At 37.3% G+C, this 17,772-nt stretch overlaps 1 long non-coding RNA gene and 1 pseudogene across 10 annotated transcripts; one reads left to right on the top strand and one right to left on the bottom strand.

Moving 5' to 3' along the window:
• The first annotated feature begins 1,384 nt into the window (after positions 1–1,384).
• LOC147520611 (uncharacterized) lies at positions 1,385–5,823 on the top strand. Of its 9 annotated transcripts, none has more exons than XR_015212725.1 (6): positions 1,385–1,648; positions 1,741–3,393; positions 3,843–4,054; positions 4,571–4,732; positions 4,844–4,895; positions 5,061–5,823. It is a non-coding gene; the product is annotated as an uncharacterized LOC147520611 (long non-coding RNA). The 9 variants fall into 9 exon arrangements; XR_015212722.1 differs by having other exon boundaries at positions 1,741–3,559; XR_015212719.1 differs by having other exon boundaries at positions 1,386–1,648; positions 1,741–1,935; positions 2,042–4,054.
• A 10,019-nt stretch (positions 5,824–15,842) lies between these two features.
• On the bottom strand, positions 15,843–17,562 carry LOC147520610 (gallate 1-beta-glucosyltransferase 84A24 pseudogene; annotated as a pseudogene). Its single transcript, XR_015212714.1, has one exon. The product of XR_015212714.1 is annotated as a gallate 1-beta-glucosyltransferase 84A24 pseudogene (transcript).
• Positions 17,563–17,772: the final 210 nt, after the last annotated feature.

Genomic DNA, 17,772 nt, shown 5'->3' with positions numbered 1-17,772 from the left:
AATGTCTATTTGTTGCTGTTTGGGGTTGTGAGAAACACCCAAATCGACAACTTTAGAATTGGAAGTTGAAGCTGAGGAGTTATGGCGCGAGGGTGCATGATGGCGACGATGCGAGAGCGGAGGAAGTGAGGAGCTTTACGAATTGGCGGAGTCAATATCAAGATTGGAGTCTTGGGCAGGTAAGTTGTCATCTGCTACCTTCTTGATCTCGAAAGTCTGCTCAACGTCAATTGCTTTTGCTTTGCCTTTCTCGATTACGCATCATCCATTTGCATATCCAAAATCGCGTTTTCTACTCGATTCAGCCTTGTATTAACTCCGGGAGGTCTACCACGATCTCGTTCTTGATTTGCCATAGCAAAATAACCAAGAAAGTTTGAAGAAAGTTTTTTTTCCCCCTCTGCAGTGAACAGTGTTCCGGTGAACAGTACCCATGAGGCCATGATGAACGGTGTTTCCTTAAAAAAAAAAAAAAAAAAAATCCCAAAAATCGATTGGCTCTTGATACCAAGTTTGATGTATCTTGTTGGCAGAAGCTTCAACAATGGATGAACATCAATAAGATTTAATAAAACAAACACCTAAATCTAGGGTTTAAACCTTCAAACATGAAAAACAATTCACAAAGAATTAATAATCAATAATAACCATCTAACAATGAAGGCCTAGATGCCCTTATATAAGAAAACAACTACTAAACCTAATTAGAAACCATCTTATTCTTATTCCTAATTCCTAATTAGAAACCAAATAGAAAACCAAACTCTATTCCTAAAAAGAAACAACTAGTCTAAATAATAGAAATATGTAAGAATGTGCGTGGCACATGCTAATCATCATGTGTCCTCACATCAAATACAAAGCGGAATAACAAGATTAAAAAGCAGGCTTTTCATATAGTAAACTAAAATTTGGTGGTTCACCCTTGTAAGACATTTCATGTAGTTCTTGACAAATTGCATAGCTAGATGTTGCGGAGAAGCATGGCGAAACTTTACTGGAAAAAGAAGATGCTGTTCTTGACTTCTTGCTGGTACTGTGGCTTCAAGTCTTCAACTGCTCTGCATTAATATCGACACAAAGCTTAGGAGATTAATGTGATCTTCCATAATCTTCATGTCAGGGCTTACATAGTTATCATTTTTCCATGTTTGTTTCTTATAGGATGAGAGGAATTTCCTAGACAGGGAACAGGGTACTGGCTCGTGCAGGGACCACCTTTGAGTCAAGTCACTGTAGTAGTGGTATAGCAAATGACTGGAAAGATGCTAGTGACGATATGATGCCTGTAAGGAATGGCGTGAAGATCGATTAAGATCGTGCAGGTTTGACTTCGCTATTTTCCTTGTATATTTTATATTCCATCATGTGAAAAAATGTGTGTCCTCTTTTTACCTTCTCCTAGTATCTGCATGCTTGCAGTTATAACCTTTCCATTCGCCAGGAGAAACTGTAGTGGCTCCAAGATACATTTTCTTTTGCTGAACTAACTGCCAGAACTGAGACATAACTAAATTATCGATCAATTGTCTTACAAGCCAGTTGATAGAAGGAAATTAAAGAACTATCTGCTTTTCATGTATTTTTATCGAAAAATATCAAGTACGGCTCAAAGTTCGTATTAGAAGAAGGTTTGAGAATGTCATCAGTAAGTAATAAATGCTCTATTTTAGCTGTTAATTGTTGAATAGCCATTTGATCCAAGGAAATTCAATAATATCTGTTTTGTATTTTATTCAGGAAAAATATCAATTGCGTCTCAAAGTTCTAGGATAAGGATTGAGTTGTCCTCATCAAGTAATAACCACTCAGGTTTTTTTGGGGTGAAATTTATGCATTTGACGTTCGCGTCGCCAATCCTTGGGCAGAGTGGATAGGACTGCAAAATCTACCTTCAATGACTTTTTGTGGAGGAGACCACCGACCTCTCATAGTGTGAGGCCTTCAATTTCTTATAGTAGTTTATTTTGTCAAAGGCGGCACCAACGGACCACGGTGTCAAGGCAGCAAAGGCGGTAATCATTAGTGAAAATCCCCGCAGGTCATCATTGGCGTTCCCAAGGCGCTGCCAAGGCGTAAACCTAATGCCTCACCTCGCCCCCGACAAGATAGCTAGTAGTACATTTTTGAAACATGCCAAACAAGCGTCGATGTCATTTGATGGGAGTTCACGGTCATTTGATGGGGTAAATATGTGTGAAGTTGAGCAGTTTCTACTTTCTAGTTGTTCACTCGAAATATCTTCTAAAGGAAATGAATGGTGAGGCGTCAAAAGGAAACCTTGATGAAATAACCTAGCAGGTGCTGGATGTGGGTACAAAGGAGGTCTAAAGTATCATGCAATCTTCTCCTTTATTTTGTTATTCTGCCTTGACCTAACTCTGGTTGCAACTCATGGGGTTACAGATGCTAGTAAAAAAGGTAGACCCTAACAAAAGCTATGGTGGATTGGAGGTTGAAGCCAAGAAGATGAGAACGTAGGTATTTGCTTTGGAGAAAGAGGTAGCATATTTATGAAAACAGAGCTAAGCGATAGGTCGTTTGAAGGGGCCCACAAACAGTTCTCATTTGCCTTCACCGAGGTATGCTTAATATCACCCTTACTTGGTTTGCTTTAAAGATTGATACTCTAGTCATGTGTTAGTAAATTGTAGTTCGAGGTGAGGTTATAAACTTTTATGAACATTGATTGCCTGAATGTTATTAACATCGCCAGCAAACTACAAGGCGGAATAGTAAGAATAAAGCAGGCCTTATAGACAGCCTTCTCTAAATTAAAAACTGGTGGTTCACCCTGGTAAAATATATTCTGGAGATCTGTAGATGAACGTTCGATCACATTGAAAGGTTACCACCCTATTAGCCCAAAGACCTTCTGTTAGAAGCAGGGATACTAAGGATATTAAATTGGTTCTTCACACGAAGTTCTGCAATGATAGTATGTTGAAGCAACTTAGAAGTGTGGAAATTGAGTCCTTCAAGGAAGCAAGAGGTAAATGGACTTGGTGAGATGGAGAAAATGAATAGTTCTCCTCAAAACTGAACCGAACTGATGCAGCAAACTATTAGTGAGATAAAGATGTTAACTACAGTTTCTCCTTACACAACCATATCAGTTTTAAAACAACTTCAGGTGACTATGAATGTTACTCTAATAGCTTTTGTTCTCATGGATATCTTTTGAGCTTTGGTTACATTTTGTGATTTAACTTCATGATCAATTCTTAATTTTGATTAACTGAACTCTCAACTATTACACTGATTTTAGTGTTGAGTTTGTGGATGTGGCGTTGTAGGAGATGCTGATGAGGGATATTGATAGGCTATGCTATAAGAAAAGGAACATGGGATGTGGAAGATATTTGCTGCAACAAATGTTACTTTCTCTTTTCAGTAATGTCAATTTTCCCAAAAATGACTGATTCTTCAAAAATCTACACCTATTGGATCTTGGTACTTATGCTTTATCTATTTTTATGGAGAACTGTCTCCTGGGAGATTTTAGATGTCTTGGCAAGATTCTGTGTGACAAGCTATATCTACCACCGTTTTGCGCCTGGTATCTTAAGCTACTCTTTGAGTTTGTATATGCATTGATCACTCTTCTTTCCTAGCTCATAGTGTATTAGTCCTGCGGCAAGCCATGCACGTTGTTTCTTTACAAGACAGGCTTTGAAATTGTGTATGCATCAATTAGGTTCCATTGCTCATTTTGCCCAAGTCCTGGAGCTAGCTATTTCTACAATTTTTCTTGCGCCTAGTTTCTTTACAAGTCAATTTTTGAATCTATGTATGCAATGACTGAGTCCTGCTGTTTGATTATTGCTTCTTGTGTTTTTTAGATCTATTTCAAGTGCTGTGAAGTGCGGTGCAACTGCTATTTGCTTCAAGAGAGCATCAATTTATTACCAACTGTAGAAGTTTTTTAGCCGGAAGACCTTAGCGATTGTGGGATGCAAATTGAAGGCACGCCACCAGTACACAGATTGCAAATGTTGTACTTGGAAGAGTTCTTGGAACGACCATATTCAAAGTGGAAGTCCTTGGTAGTTTGGTAATAATCTTTCTTCTTATGCCAATTTTAATTCTCGGGTTTCTAGTTCCTGGAATTGGAGCTAGATTTGAGGTTAAATAATTATCCTATTAAGTCTATTATAATAATTGTCTTTGTTCAAAGAAGTTGCATTGGCTTTTACTGTCTTAAGCTTCCATGAGCACTAGATCGAAACCCACCATTGGAATAATCCTGATTTCTTACAAGTCAAAACAATAATTAATTCTCTTCTGATCTACAATTGTTTCACACCAATTTCAACTACTTGAAGTACGATAACTAAACGGTCAATGGTTCATGGCCCGACTGTTGGGTATATATTGATTATAAACTATATAGATTATTTGTTTGCTAAATTTTCATCCATCCTCAGTACTAAGTAATAATGAGATTGCATCTGTTTTATTTTGTGAGCGAGGCACGCGTTTTTCATTCTTTTTCTCTCTATGCATACTAATTTTAGTTTGCAAATTTGTCTTTGGCCCTGACTCCATTTTCTGGTACCTCTTATACAAGGCTGAGCTACCAATAACTCTCGAGAATCGTTTTAAGCCAATGGGACCTAGAGTATCTGAAATTGAAGAGTGGCCTTCTAATGTGCTGTTCATTTTACTGTTTTGTGGACACGGACCCTGCTTTTTCGGGAAGGAAATAGCTAGATAATTCCTTGAGGAAAAGGTAAAAGTAAGATTATTTTTTATGTAAAATTCTTTGCATTCAAGGTCTGGTATATTCATACATGTCTCATATCGATTGCTATTTAGTATATACTACTCTTGTATTGTATAGGAATTTGGTTTATGGAGTAGATAACTGAGGTTGGGCGCTGCTTGTAGGAAAGGTAAAATCTTAACTTGTTAATCTGTTTATGTCTTTGTTGTTGGTATTGAAGAGAGAAAGAAAGAAGTTAGTGGTTGGTCTAGCACATAATTCAACAATCTTAGCAGCGAAAACCTTGTCTGTACATTGTCCATGTAAATACTTATGCTTGATGTGGGAAATGTAGGTATGACAAAAGACTATCATTTAGGTACTTCTCTTCATTGGAGTGACGCCCTGAACATGAAAAACAAACCTTGGGGATCATTGGAATAAGAAGACTGTAATTGTTAACAAAGGTGAGTAGTGCTATGCTGGGCAGTTAAATCGCTACTCGGCGGAGGTGCGAGTAGCGAGTAGGTCTACTCGGTCGGGGATTAATCGGGATTACTCGGGCAATTTTTTAAACCGCTACTCGGTGGAGGAGCAAGTAGCGAGTAGGTCTACTCGGTCGGGGATTAATCGGGATTACTCGAGATGTCTTAATTTTTATGTTTATATGTAGTATGTACATTGACGCCAAAAATGTGGCATACAACATGGTACAAATTTTTGCTATCAATATGCTATAGAAATGTTGACATTGTCCATAGTTATTTGACCACTAAAGTTTCAGTCAATATCATTGTTTTTTCAATATTTTCTTTTCTTTAACTTGTCATAGTTACAAATGCAAAACATGGGCCGCACATTTATTTTTATTTTTTTTATATTAAGTTGTCATCAAATATTCAAGTGGGTTCTCAAAAATCATAATACACCACATAGTGTTCACTGAACATATTTTGTGAAGATTATCGGGGAAAAAAAAATCGACGTCTTGCATTTGTAAAGAGAGTGGAGAGGAGAAGAGAGTGGAGAGTGGGCGAGTGGCAAACTGGAGAGGAGAAGAGAAGGAAAAAAAAAACGTAGAGAAGAAGAGACTGGAGAGAGTGAGAGACGGAGAGAAAGTGGAGAAAAAGAAAAAAACGTACTTGGAATTGGAGCTTGTTTTCGTAGCTGGAGAAAAAAGCCCTAACTTGATTTCGCGGTTAAAAAAAAAAAATCTCGATTTTCTTTTATATACCGATTTATGGTGAGTAACTCGCCCGATTCCGATTCGTCATAAATTGGCAACTCGGCCGATTACTTGGCGATTTTTGGACCCCAATCACTTATGGGGAGTAATTGGTTGGTCGGGTCGGCTAGGTACTGAGTAGCGATTCCTCACCAAGTACTCGCCGATTTAATAACACAGGTGCTATGTCTGTATGGGGTTTTGATTTGTTTAGTCTTCAACATTCTGCCATTACTTCTCTTCAGAGTAAGCAAGATATGACGCATATGGAGCTGATGTTTTAGGTGATTTTGGAGAAATGGAGCAATGGAAAAGGTGTAATCCAGTTAGGACAGAAGTCTCGAGTTCTCTGTAGTACAAGTTGTGTGGTTACAAGTACTTTTTCTCCTAATATGTATTTGGTGCAAATATATCTGTCAGTGCATTTTCTCGAAAAGCTCAAAATGGTAAGAGCGCTTTTTATTGAGAGGTTGATGGTTCAAATCCATCTGGATTCAATTACGAAATGGAATCTGATTTGTTTATTCACTAATAAAATAGCTTCCATTGAATACTATTTCCTATAGTTGGTTGTTAAAACTACTGTTTAAATATTGATTGGTTATCATAAATGCATTTAGTAATAAAAGATAGTTTTTATTCGATAGCATGTGGAGAAAGTGCTGTGGTATTAAGTTTTTGGAGGAGAAACGCTATCGTAGTAATAGCATTTTTAATTTGTGGTGGGGGTGTTTCATATCTTAAGATGTCTATTTAATGGGAGGGAGTTAGTATATAATTAGAGGTGACTTCGGATCGGATTAGATCGGATTAATCTCCTTCGGAATTTTTCCAAATGTTTTTCGGAACTTAATATGCTAGCCAAATCCGATCCAATTTTTTTTCGGATTCAAAATATATTTCCAATTTCGGAACTTTCAGAAATTTCAGAATACTTGGTAAATTTTTCAAGATTTCTTTACTTTTCAATTATTTTTGGAATATCATACCAATGTTTATTGTAGGAGAGAAAACCATGTCAACAACACCAATGTACTAACAACAATACGCACTTGTTTCTTGAAAAACCCATTTTCATTCAAACAAAGTATCCAAGAAAAAGCGAGAAAAGAACCCGCGGACCACCAATAGCAAGCATTAGCGCATTTGAGGTCTAGGTATTTGTAATGTTTCAATCTTTTTTTTTAAATGTGGGAAATTGAAGCGTGAAGTGTCTGCATAAATAATGGATTATGGTATTGGACTCTAAGTAGCTTTTACATAATATTCTATCTATTGGAATTTGGCTTTTGGATTGGTCCGAAAAGTCATTGTATGACTTCAATGATATTTTTTCATATCATTGTTGTTATGGCAGACGGTGTAATGACAATAGAGTGGTCCCAATTCAATGGGGAAGTATGGCTATGTTATGTTTTTGTTTTGTTTTGGAAGTAAAAAACTAGAAAATGAATGAACGGTCGAGATCTAATCAAGTGGATAGTGAGAGAAGTATATATTTTCGGAATAAATTGGCAATAATATCGGAAATTTCGGATCGGATCGGATTTTAGAATTATATCCAAATCCGATCCAATTTTTTTTTTGGAATTTTCGAAAATCGGAAAATCGAAAATTCGGCCCATGAAAACCACACCCAGAGCCAGACCAATTTCGGGTCGGATTTCGGAAAAATCGAAAATTCGGCAAAAAGAGACACCCCTATATATAATGTATCAAAATGTTGGCGAATATTTTAAGATGTCTATTTAATATGGGGTGTTTGGTTTGGTTTCAGGCTACTATATATTAAGATGTCTATTTAATGGGAGGGAGCTAGTATATAATGTATCTAAAATGTTGGTGAATATTTAAAGATATCTATTTAATTTGGGGGTTAAGATGTCTATTTAATTAGGGGGTGTGGGTGTGTGAATAGCTTAAGATGTCTATTTAATAGTTACTTAGAGCATCTTTAGGAGTGATATCAACTTAGCATCTCAATTTGGTGTTTTTTCAACTTCAGGAGAGTTACATATTGATGAAAACACCAAACCAAACACCAAATCGGCCAATATTTGGTTCCGGTTTTGTCTTTGTATCAAATCATATCTGTGGTTTTAGCAAAAACCGCAAGATTGAATGTTTTAGGCTAGTATCTAAAATGTTGGTGAATATCTTCAGATGTCTATTTAATTGGGGGGGTGGGGTGTGTGTGTGTGTAGTATATTTAATGGGTTGTTGGTGACTTAGAGCATCTTTAGGAGTGATATCAACCTAGCATCAAACACCAAATTTCTCAATTTGGTGTTTTTTCAACTTCAGGAGAGTTACGTGTTGATGAAAACACTAAACCAAACACCAAATCGGCCAATATTTGGTTCTAGGGTTGGTGCTGTATTAAATCATATCTGGTTTTTGCTCCTACGCGGTTTTAGCAAAACCGCATAGAGGTGATGTTTCAGGCTAGTATCTAAAATGTTGGTGAATATCTTAAGATGTCTATTTAATTGGGGGTTTGGTTTGGTTTGGTTTGGTTTCAGGCTACTATCTATTAAGATGTCTATTTAATGGGAGGGAGCTAGTATCTAATGTATCTAAAATGTTGGTGAATATTTAAAGATATCTATTTAATTGGGGAGGGGGAGGGTTTGGTTTCAGGCTACTATCTATTAAGATGTCTATTTAATAGGAGTGATATCAACTTAGCATCTCAATTTGGTGTTTTTCAACTTCGGAGAGAGTTACATATTGATGAAAACACCAAAACCAAACACCAAATCGGCCAATATTTGGTTCCGGGTTTGGTCTTTGTATCAAATCATATACTGCCGGTTTTAGCAAAACCCATGAGATGAAATGTTTTAGGCTAGTATCTAAAATGTTGGTGAATATCTTCAGATGTCTATTTATTTGGGGGTGTAGTATATTTATTTAATTGGTTGTTGGTGACTTAGAGCATCTTTAGGAGTGATATCAACCTAGCATCAAACACCAAATTTCTCAATTTGGTGTTTTTTCAACTTCAGGAGAGTTACGTGTTGATGAAAACACTAAACCAAACACCAAATCGGCCAATATTTGGTTCTAGGGTTAGTGCTGTATTAAATCATATACGCGGTTTTGCTCCTACGCGGTTTTAGCAAAACCGCCATAGAGGTGATGTTTCAGGCTAGTATCTAAAATGTTGGTGAATATCTTAAGATGTCTATTTAATGGGGGTATTTAAGAGTGATATCAACCTAGCATCAAACACCAAATTTCTCAATTTGGTGTTTTTCAACTTCGCGGAGAGTTACATGTTGATGAAAACACCAAACCAAACACCAAATCGCCCATATTTGGTTCCGTGATTTAGTCTTTGTATCAAATCATATATGCAGTTTTAGAAAAACCGCCGGTTTGGGGTATAGTATATTTAATTGAGACCGCATTTAGGTGATGTTTCGGCTAGTATCTAAAATGTTGGTGAATATCTTAAGATGTCTATTTAATTGGGGTTTGGTTTGGTTTCAGGCTACTATCTATTAAGATGTCTATTTAATAGGAGTGATATCAACTTAGCATCTCAATTTGGTGTTTTTTCAACTTCAGGAGAGTTACATATTGATGAAAACACCAAACCAAACACCAAATCGGCCAATATTTGGTTCCGTGTTTGGTCTTTGATCAAATCATATCTGTGGTTTAGCAAAACCAGCAAAGATGGGATGTTTTAGGCTAGTATCTAAAATGTTGGTGAATATCTTCAGATGTCTATTTATTTGGGGGGGGTGTAGTATATTTAATGGGTTGTTGGTGACTTAGAGCATCTTTAGGAGTGATATCAACCTAGCATCAAACACCAAATTTTTCAATTTGGTGTTTTTTCAACTTCAGGAGAGTTACGTGTTGATGAAAACACTAAACCAAACACCAAATCGGCCAATATTTGGTTCTAGGGTTAGTGCTGTATTAAATCATATACGCGGTTTTGCTCCTCTGCTGGTTTTAGCAAAACCGCATTGCAGGTGATGTTTCAGGCTAGTATCTAAAATGTTGGTGAATATCTTAAGATGTCTATTTAATGGGGTATTTAAGAGTGATATCAACCTAGCATCAAACACCAAATTTCTCAATTTGGTGTTTTTTCAACTTCAGGAGAGTTACATGTTGATGAAAACACCAAACCAAACACCAAATCGGCCAATATTTGGTTCCAGATTTGGTGCTGTATCAAATCATATATGCAGTTTTAGAAAAACCGCGCGGTTTGGGGTATAGTATATTTAATTGAGACCGCACAGAGGTGATGTTTCAGGCTAGTATCTAAAATGTTGGTGAATATCTTAAGATGTCTATTTAATTGGGGTTTGGTTTGGTTTCAGGCTACTATCTATTAAGATGTCTATTTAATGGGAGGGAGCTAGTATCTAATGTATCTAAAATGTTGGTGAATATTTAAAGATATCTATTTAATTGGGGAGGGTTTGGTTTCAGGCTACTATCTATTAAGATGTCTATTTAATAGGAGTGATATCAACTTAGCATCTCAATTTGGTGTTTTTTCAACTTCAGGAGAGTTACATATTGATGAAAACACCAAACCAAACACCAAATCGGCCAATATTTGGTTCCAGGTTTGGTGCTGTATCAAATCATATACGCGGTTTTAGCAAAACCGCGCAGTGGGATGTTTTAGGCTAGTATCTAAAATGTTGGTGAATATCTTCAGATGTCTATTTAATTGGGGGGGGTGTGTGTGTAGTATATTTAATGGGTTGTTGGTGACTTAGAGCATCTTTAGGAGTGATATCAACCTAGCATCAAACACCAAATTTCTCAATTTGGTGTTTTTTCAACTTCAGGAGAGTTACGTGTTGATGAAAACACTAAACCAAACACCAAATCGGCCAATATTTGGTTCTAGGGTTAGTGCTGTATTAAATCATATACGCGGTTTTGCTCCTACGCGGTTTTAGCAAAACCGCACAGAGGTGATGTTTCAGGCTAGTATCTAAAATGTTGGTGAATATCTTAAGATGTCTATTTAATGGGGGTATTTAAGAGTGATATCAACCTAGCATCAAACACCAAATTTCTCAATTTGGTGTTTTTCAACTTCGGAGAGTTACGTGTTGATGAAAACACCAAACCAAACACCAAATCGCCAATATTTGGTTCCAGATTTGGTGCTGTATCAAATCATATATGCAGTTTTAGAAAAACCGTGCGGTTTGGGGGGGGGGGGGGTATAGTATATTTAATGGGTTGTTGGTGACTGAGAGCATCTTTAAGAGTGATATCAACCTAGCATCAAACACCAAATTTCTCAATTTGGTGTTTTTTCAACTTCAGGAGAGTTACATGTTGATGAAAACACCAAACCAAACACCAAATCGGCCAATATTTGGTTCCAGATTTGGTGCTGTATCAAATCATATATGCAGTTTTAGAAAAACCGCGCGGTTTTGAAAACACCACGTGGGCTTGGGCTGCTAAATGGGCTTCTATGGTGCGATTTTGGCAAAACCGTGCGGTTTTTCTAAACCGCGTGCTCTCAATGACAAACAATGGGCAAAAAATGGCTATATCTTTCTAACCCTATAAATTGAAACACTCACACCATAGTTTTACACTCACTTCTTTTCTCTACTCTCTACTTTCTACTCTTAAAACAACAATGACTAGTCAAGAACCAAAATCAAAATCTAGAGGGGCTTCATGGATATAAGAAGAAGATGTTGCTCTCACCAATAGTTGGCTACAAGTTAGTCAAGATGGTGTAGTAGGAAATGAGCAAAAGTCGAACGATTTTTGGGCTAGAATTCTAAATGCAGTTCATGCAAATCCATGAAGAATGACCGAACGCAACTTGACGGGCATGAAACACCGTTGGACTCTCATTCAAGCTAATATCAACAAGTTTCATGCTATTCTTTCTAAGATTCAAGCATCTCCTCCAAGTGGCTATAATGACAATATGATGGTAAGTATTTACTTTTTATTTGTTATTTTGATTCACAAATACATCTTTCAATTCTAATTTAGTTTTTGCTTAATTGGTAGGTTGAGGAAGCAATAAGTACATATGTGATACATAATGAGGTTTGGAAGTGGATGCAATGCTATAATATGGTGAAAGACTCACCCAAATAGAAGAGGCTACAGTTGAGAAATGATTTGCATCCCACCAAAAAGTCGAAGTCAAACAATGGGGAAGGAGGTTCATCAATTCCAATATCAACTGCAACAATTCAACCAATGGATTATGATCCACACCAAGTTCATGGGCTTTAGGATGGGCCTCTTGGAAAAAGAAAGAAGACAAGAAAAGAAGGCAAAAAGAGAGGAAAAAAAAATGATTCTAAATTGGAGGAATCTGCTAAGAAACTTGATGATTTTCTGGTGGAACTTTTCAAAACCACCAAAGAAGGCTATGAATTGGAAGCTCAAAGACAATTGAAGAAAGATGAGATGGAATTCGAAAAACTTCAATTGAAGAAAAGTTCAATGGATTGGAAGCTCCAAATCCAAAAAGAAAATTTTCAATTGAAGAAAGATGCGCTCCGAGTTCGAGAAGATGAAAATGATGCGAAAATACTATGAATGAAATTAGAAGGATTACCCGAAGACGAGCGCGAAATTTGGCAACTCAAAAGGGTAAAAATTTTACAAAAAATGAAGAATCGACTTGGCAATATCACTGGTAGTAGTCAAAGTAGTGCATAGTCTAAATTTGAGTTTTTATGTGTTTTAATTTGAGTATTTTAATTTGTCTTTTAATTTGAGTTTGTATTTTGATTTTAATTATAATGTACTTTAATTGAATATTTTCTTTTAATTTGAGTTAAGTTACCTTAATTTAAAGTTGATACTTTTTATCATTCTAAAAAAAATTCGGAAGAGTCTACTTTGTATTTTCAAAATTCTCATATACATAAATCCTTTCATAAAACCACAAATACATAGAAATAAACTTGGAACACAAATACATAAAAATTGAAACGATAAATAAACACAAAGTCCAAATGAAGTGCAAATAGAAATAGAAATCAAGTCTGACCACGCCGCCCACACCTACTCCACAAATGCTCGACCAAGTCTTTCTTTAATCTATCATGAACAACTTTTGAATGAACCCTCTCGACGCCAGATGTCCAACGAGATAGAACAAATTGGTGTTGATCTTCAGATGCACCTTCTCTACTTGGTATTTCCAAATCGGGGAATATCTTTGCGGATATCCATTTCGCGTTCATCTTCCACAATCATATTGTGTAAAATGATGCAAGCCCTCATAACGATAGCCATATTCTCCAAATACCATAACCCTCGCGGGATTCGCTAAAATAGCCCAACGCTACTGTAATATACCAAATGCCCGCTCTTTGTCTTTTCTAGCAGCTTTTTGCTTCTTTGCAAAATGTTTGTCTTGTGCAAAAGTCGGTTTAGCAATTGTTTGAATCAAGGTGACATAATTAGGATAAATACCGTCAGCCAAGTAATAGCCCATATCATAATTATGGTCATTCACAGTGTAGTTACAAGGAATAGCTTAATCATTGACTATATCATCAAATATTGGTGAGTGGTCAAGCACATTAAGATCATTGTGAGAACCCGCCATTCCAAAAAAAGCATGCCAAATCCACGTGTCACGATCGACAACTGCCTCTAAAATCACTGTTGGTTTATGCTTATGGCCAGTGTGAGACCCTTGCCTCGCGGATGGGCAATTCTTCCATTGCCAGTGCATGCAATCAATGTTTCCTAGCATTCCAGGCCATCCGCGTTCCTCAGACTTGGAGTGTAAAAAAAAACTGTTGACCCATCATCCAGTAGGGTACCCGGTCTCTACCCGCCACCCAAACCTGTACCGACCCAAAAACAGACCCGCCCCGCCCCGCCACCGTTTTTACGCAGTCAGGCTATGGGTGTAGGTTCTATGCTCAAACCCGACCCGTCAAGCCGCCTGATCCGCACCGTGTCAAAAGCCGTTGACCCAACCCTGTTGACCCGCATAATTTCAAAACTCTAACTCTAATATTTTTGTATTTTGTTTATATTTTCTTTTAACTTTTGTAGAAATTTGGGAGATATGAACACAAACTTATGAGTTCAACATCAATTTCAAATTTTCAAGTTTGAACATTGGACAAATATCAAAAGTTCAAATTCAACTTTCAAATTTTGGAGAAGATGAATCATTCATTCTTGTATTAATTTCGAATTCTTTTAGTTTATATTTTATTGTTTTGTACCATAGATTCTCGCTCTCATCTTCATTTTATCATGTTATAGAAAATAATCAATTTACAAATAAATCACGAGAAAGAAGTTTCAAATTTGCAGATATGGTTTTGGGTTCAAGTTCAAATTTTTTTATTTTTGTTTATTTTTATTGATTGATTCCATTTTTTTCTCTATATTTTGAATTGGAAATATATTACTTGCAGAATTAGAAAGGTTTTTTTAGGTGAAATTGGGATAAAATGATAATTTCCACCCGACTTGAATGACCATGAAAACCGCCCGTAAAGTGACCCAACAGCGGGGTGATGGTACTAAGACATGACACTTCAACCCAGCCCGCCCGCCCCATCACTATTTGACTTCATGATTGACCCGACCAGACCAGCCCGTTACACTCCTACCTCAGACTCTTTAAGCAAACGTTAAATATCTGCAGCATTTGGTTTGCGCAAATATTCAGCTCCAAAAATTCTAATAATTCCATCACAGAAATAGCGCATGCATTCATGAACAGTTGGTTCAACAACATGTAACATATCATCTACTAGATCAGCTGCAGTACCATAAGCAAGCATTCGTATAGCAGCAATTACTTTTATTTTTGGGTTAATCCCAAACTTACCCGCACTATTAACTTTTTGTTGAAAATATGGTACATTATGATTAAGATGATTGAAAATCACGAGTAAATAATGATGACCCATCTGAAATCGGCGTTGGAAGTCGTGGTCCGCGAAAATATAGGATTTCTTGCCCAAGTAGTTAGCATTTACACGAGCTAGTCTTTTTGCCTCGTCTTGACGATTCTTACATTTTCTTCCTTTCTTTGAACTTCCATGTGATCTAAAAGAAGACTCCGCTTCTTGCTGACGCAATAAACTCAGATGATGTCGAACCAAAGGTAGAGCAATAGTCACTAATTTACGATTTTTAATTGCAGTGTTATCATTTGAAGAGCTCGAGCTCGATGAAGAATCAGAAGAAGATGAATGATCTATTGAAAAATCGTCAAGAGTTTTGGTAGTGTTTTTTTTTTTTTGCTCAAGGAGATGAATTTAGATGAGAGAACATGAAAAATGAAGAAAACCTCGCATGACCAAGAGGGTTAAATGGTTATATCAAGCGGTTTCTGAAAAACCGCGTGGGATTGGGCCTGTCAGATGGGTTTCTATGGCGCGGTTTTGGGAAAATCGCGTGGACTATATGGCGCGGTTTATCCAAAACCACGTAGTTTGATGTCGAAAATTTAATGTTGCTCTTAAAGTTGCTTGGTGTTTTTTGGGTTTGGTGTTTTTTTTGTTCAAAATTTTGGTGTTTTTTTGGTAGCTCTCCTAAAAATGCTCTCAGTACCGCCTTGTTGGTTAGATGTTAACTTCTGCCCATAAGGTTTTTTCTTGATTTTAATTTTACTACTGTGCACGGTGCACCTGTGTGGCAGTGTGTCGTTTCTCAAAATTTCCGTTCGTATGTTTTCGCTGTCTGTAACTTCGCACGTACAATTTGGAGCTCTCAAACAAGTAGAAACGCTCCTTCTCATACAGAAGCAAATTAAGAAAGGAAAGCGTTTTGGGCAAAGGATAGTTAGGTTCAGCTTTTCTAACTACCACATTCATGTCACAAATACATGCGATTCCAAACTACAAAGGATTTGTCCTCCTCAATCCATACTAGTTACTTAGTTAGCCTACGTATAAGATGTTAGACAAATTAATGCTTTGTTTGATTCATATTGAGCTTTTAGTAAAAAAAATCAGGAACAATGAGCATCATCCATGGCAATTTTATGCCAGCTTCAAGCTTCAACAACAATTTTGATGGGAAACGAAAAATTAAATGAGGAGAACAGGAAAACTGCATGGACAGCAAAACGAACCCCTTCCCTACGCTTAGATAATATTTTCTCTTCTTACCTATTGCACACTATAGAATGTAAAATTCACTTGGACGCCATTCTTCGGATGTCATCAACAAACGCTTGAAGATTCCTGTCTGAGGAACCACCTTTGGCGACTGCTTCCTCTGCTTTCTTCTTCCACTTTAAGGCATTTGCTTTAATCTCCTGCGCCTTGGGTCCACTTGTGACTTCGACGACACATTTTTCCACTTGCTCTCTCGTCAATCCTTTTAGATGATCTTTACTTCGACCCAAACGCACCCCGACGCCATAAACTTCAACCAAGAACTTGGCGTTTGTCACCTGATCACCCCATTGAGGTGCAGCAATAATTGGTACACCAGAGCTCAAAGTTTCCATAGAAGAGTTCCACCCACAATGAGTCACAAAACAAGCTAATGATGGGTGAGCTAAAACTTTATCCTGTGGACACCACTGTACAACTAGACCTTTACCTTCAGCTTCTTCAATGAATCCATCTGGCACTCTTCCTGCATCTTCAGAGTATTCTGTAGGTGGTGGTTTAACAACCCACAGGAACGGTAACCCGGAGTTTAATAGCCCCTTGCCATTTCCTCCATCTGATTTTTCTCCAAAAACACTATGCTTCCAAATGAGACGTAAACCACCGAACTTGGTGGTTTACTGTTCAACCACTCTATACACTCGTCTGTGGCGCTCCACATGTCGCCGCGTATGGTATTAGACTTATCTTCATCTTCTGTATACTTGAACAAAGGGCCAACAGGTCTAATTGGAGACAAATTCAACATAGGTTCAATTGCTTCACGTTCAAGTTCTTCAAATGAATCCACCAACACGCAGGACGAGTTCAACAGGTTCTTAAACTGTCCCAGAATTGCGTCTTTCAACGTTTTATATGGGCCGAACGGGTGAAGGAAATTAGGAATCTCGTCGGATACAAGAGTAGGCAAACCGGGCAAATCGAGAGAACTATCTGGTTGCTCAACTGTTGGAAATGGGGCTAAGTTATGAAAATAATGATAGTAAGCAGAATAAACTGAACATGACTGAACCCAAAGAACCGCACACGGAATACCCATGTCCGTCGCCACGTCTGAAGCCCATGGAACAAACGGATTGTTGATTACACAAGAAACTGGCCGCCCCAATTCAGCTTGTTTACTGAGAAGTTTAACAAATGAATCTCGACCAGCAGTTTCTAGCTGGTGCATCAAAGCGTCTAGGTCGAGGCGTTTTGGATCATCGTCGCTCCAACCATCTGAAAAATGTTCGAAACGAAGCTGGCCTTCACCTATCTTGATGGCTGTATCAGTATTGGTGTTGTTCGTTGAATTTTGAATCATATGGCCTATATTTTTAGGGGTGGAGAAGGTGATGTAAAGACCCTTTGAAGCAAGGTGTTTTGCTAACCTTAGCAAAGGGTTAATGTGTCCTTGACCAGGGAAGGAGACCATGAGAACATGATGAACTGTTTCAGACCCCATAGCTGCTATTCTGTGGAAATCTTGTGGAAGGTGTGAATCAATTCTATGGATTGCATGTGGTCATGAAATTTATAGAGCTTTTTGTTACATTTGGTTGTTTTAATAGTGTTGGTGTAACGATAGTACAAAATATCCCGATATATCGCGATATTTGGGGATATCTATCCATATTTCAGAGAAAGATATATAAATATCACGATATGTTTAGGGATATATACGACTATAAATATCAGTGATATTTTGACGATATTTATGATTTTTATGA

Source organism: Coptis chinensis, chromosome 2, assembly GCF_015680905.1.
Source record: "Coptis chinensis isolate HL-2020 chromosome 2, ASM1568090v1, whole genome shotgun sequence".
In the NCBI taxonomy this organism is placed as follows: Eukaryota; Viridiplantae; Streptophyta; class Magnoliopsida; order Ranunculales; family Ranunculaceae; genus Coptis; species Coptis chinensis.
The sequence above is the reverse complement of the archived record's forward strand: the minus strand, read 5'-3'. Positions and strand labels throughout refer to the sequence as shown.